The sequence below is a fragment of the Beta vulgaris genome, chromosome 6, assembly GCF_026745355.1.
Source record: "Beta vulgaris subsp. vulgaris cultivar EL10 chromosome 6, EL10.2, whole genome shotgun sequence".
Classification (NCBI taxonomy): domain Eukaryota; kingdom Viridiplantae; phylum Streptophyta; class Magnoliopsida; order Caryophyllales; family Amaranthaceae; genus Beta; species Beta vulgaris.
The window spans coordinates 57,205,255-57,209,282 of NC_079207.1; positions in this window are offsets into that span (position 1 = coordinate 57,205,255).

The window sequence follows — 4,028 nt, forward strand, 5'->3', positions numbered from 1 at the left end:
TTGGCTTGGGAAGTACATGGCTAAGATAGATTGTGATGCACAGAAAGTGGAACTGAGAGATCCTTCGGGAAAAAGGGTGTCATATAGGAGAGTACCTCGAGAACCTAGGATTAAAGAGATCAATGCCTTGCAACTTAAGAGCTACGTAGACAAAGGATGGCCTCTATTTATGTTTTCGTGAGAAGGGTTGAGGATGATCCACTGAGACCTGAAGATTTACCTATAGTCCGAGAGTTCCAGAATGTTTTTCCTGAAGAAATACCTGGTATGCCTCTAAGGAGAGATGTAGAGTTCACCATCGACCTAGTGCCTGGGACTGGACCTATCTCGAAAGCCCCATACCAAATGGCTCCAGCAGAAATGAACGAGTTGAAAAATTAGTTGGAAGAACTACTCAAAAAGGGGTATATTAGATCTAGTATTTCACCATAGGGAGCTCCCATCTTATTTGTGAAGAAGAAGGATGGTAGTATGAGGTTGTGTATAGACTATCGTGAGTTGAACAATGTCACTGTGAAAAACAAATACCCATTACCTAGGATTGATGACTTGTTTGACCAACTTCAGGGTGCAGGGATGTTCTCCAAAATAGATTTAAGGTCAGGTTACCATCAATTGCGGATTGTTGATCACGATATACCTAAGACTGCCTTCAGGATTAGATATGGTCACTATGAGTTTACAGTCATGTCTTTTGGGTTAACTAGTGCACCTGATGTTTTCATGGACCTCATGAATAGGATTTTCGACCCTACCTCGATAAATTTGTCGTTGTGTTCATAGACGACATACTGATCTATTCTAGGAGCAAGGAGGAACATGAGGGTCATCTCAGGGTTATTTTATAGGCACTTAGAGACAACCAACTGTATGCGAAGTTTTTGAAGTGTGAATTTTGCTTGGAAAAAGTGTCATTTTTGGGTCATTTCGTCTCCAAGGAGGGTGTGTCAGTAGATCCTGCAAAGATTAAAGTCGTGAGTGAATGGCCTTCCCCAAATAATGTCACGGATAGAAGGAGTTTCTTGGGTTTAGCCGGTTACTATAGGAGGTTTGTGAAAGCCTTCTTCAAAATAGCAAAGCCAATGACTAACTTAATGAAGAAGGATTGTAGTTTTAACTCGAGGACGCTGAGAAAGCCTATCAAACGCTCAAGGAGAGGTTCACCTCAGCACCTGTCCTAACCTTATTGCCTAACGGGAATGAGGGATATGGTGTGTATTTTAATTTGATGCGTCCAAGAATGGGTTGGGTTGTGTTCTAATGCAAAATGGGAAGGTCATAGCTTATGCGTCCCGTCAATTGAAGCCATATGAAGTTAATTACCCGACACACGACCTAGAATTGGCCGCAAAAGTATTTTCCCCAAAAATCTAGAGACATTACCTTTACGGGATGACCTGTCGAATCTTCACTGATCACAAAAGCCTCAAATACATCTTCACCCAGAAAGACCTCAATATGAGACAACGCAGATGGTTAGAGCTCATTAAGGACTATCACTAGTAGAATAAATGCTTATTGTTGCGGTCATTAAGTGGCCTATTGTGGCGGTTTTGACCGCACATCAATTAAGGGGGCAGCAATAGGTAATTAATATATTGCCGCGGTTTCTAGCGAAAATCGCAGCAATATATTTATTTTATATTACAAAAATTTAGTATATTGCTGCTATTTTTAGGGCAAACCGCAGCAATACACACTATTTTATAATAAATAAAAAGCATATTGCTGCGGTTTTTACCAGAAACCGCAGCAATAGGTACAGGTGCAGGTCAAATTTTTTTTTTTTTTTTGCATTTTGCAATTAAATTTGAAAATAAAAAAAATTCTATTATAAAAGTAGCATGTTTTGAACGTAGTCTTCCCAATTTTAAACTGTTGAGCTACATAAACTATTGAAAATCAAAAAATCCTAAACTCAAGTATGTGTGACTTAGAGATGAAAATAAATTTGTCTGGATCTGTGACAACTTAAATTTTAGTTACAATGACTAAATATAAATAATATTATATTAAAAAAATAAGAAACTGAAAATCAAAAAAATCCTAAAACAAAAAAATCGATATATCTAAAAAAAGGGAAAAAGAACAGAATCGAAAAGAAAACGACAAAAAAAAATCTCGCATTTACATCATAAACCAGATCTGCTCTCGCATGAAAACTCGATAGAAATTCGCGACCCAAAGCGAAGACCGGAGCCACGATGGAGACCAGAGCCACGAGCTAACGAACCGAAGCGAACGAACCATAGCGAAGGGACGAGTGTTGATGGCGACGCGAGGAGGAGATGTTCTTCCAAAACTCAATGAAATCCCAGAAAAAACCTTAACCTCCTCGAAAATCCTTCAAAGTTCGAAGACGAAAGATGATGGCGACGAGGAGATCTGGAGAGATAGAGAAGAGGAAGGTCGGTGGGTAAGGAGGGAGGAAGCGCAGGAGAGATAGAAAGGAGGAAGACTGGTTGGGTGAAGAGAGGGTGAGACCAGAGAAATAGAGAAGTGAGAGGAAAGAGAAGGCAGAGGAGTGAGAAAGAGGCGCTGAAGAGGAGAGATGAAATGGGGAAAAAACCCTAAGTGAGAGGAAAGAGAAGGTAGAGAAGTGAGGAAAGGGGCGCTGAATAAAAGAGATGAAATGGAGAAAAACCCTAACTAGCACACTCTTTATATTTTTTTAAAAAATATTTTGTAATGATATTGCTGCGGTTTTTGCCAAGAACCGCGACAATATATTAAAATATTTTTTTTTATTATTTTAATATATTGCTGCGCATTCTTGATAAAAACCGCAGCAATATATCTAGTTAAATAGTCAACTTTTTTTCACAAAATTTTCTGTTGACACCATATTGCTACGGTTTTAGGTCGAAACCGCAACAATATCTTTATTTTATATTTTACCTTTTCTTTTTACGTGATATATTGCTGCGTATGGGTAAAACCGCAGCAATACCACCGCAGCAATAAGCAATTATTCTACTAGTATATGATTTAGACATCCAGTACCATGAGGGTAAATCAAATGTTATTGTTGATGCGTTAAGTCGCAAGTCTAGCCATAGCCTGAATACCTTGGTGGTTGCCGACAAACTTTGTGAGGAATTTTCTAGACTTCAGATAGAGGTGGTTCATGAAGGGGAGGTAGAAAAATTGATGAGTGCCCTAACCATCCAGTCCAACTTTCTAGACGAAATAAGAGAAAGTCAACCTGGGGATGTGAAACTTGAGCGAGTCAAAGCAAAGCTCAAAGAGGGCAAAGCAGAAGGGTTTGGGATCCAGGAAGATGGAAGTATACGATATAAGGGTAGGTGGTGTGTACCACAAAAGTGTAAGGGGTTGAAACATAAGATAATGAGTGAGGGTCATAACACGAATTATTCCGTCCACCCGGGGGGATAAGTTGTATAAGGACCTCAAGAAAATGTTTTGGTGGCCAGGGATGAAGAGGGCAGTAATTGAGTTTGTTTCCAAATGTCTAATGTGTCAGAAAGTCAAAAGCGAACACAAGAGACCTTAAGGAAAGATTCAACCTCTAGATATTCCAACATAGAAGTAGGATTCGATCTCCATCGACTTCGTAGTAGCCTTACCTAGGAGCCGGGGAGGCAATAATACTATATGGCTAATAGTGGATAGACTAACCAAGACCGCGAGGTTCATACCTATGAAAGACACGTGAAGTATGGAAGCCCTAGCCAAAGATTATGTTAAAAATGTCATTCGATTGCATGGAGTACCCACGAGTATAGTATCAGATAGAGATTCGCGATTCCTTTCGAATTTCTGGAAAAAGGTCCATGAAGCATTTGGTAGTGAGCTATTTATGAGTACAACCTTTCACCCAGCTACAGACGATCAAACAAAAAGAACTATCCAGACCTTAGAGGACATGTTGCGAGCTTGTGCCTTAGAATACCAGGTATTATGGGAAGACCATTTGGACCTTATATAATTCTCATACAACAACAGCTATCATGCAAGTATTAAAATGGCCCCATTCGAAGCACTATATGGGAGAAAGTGTCGTATCC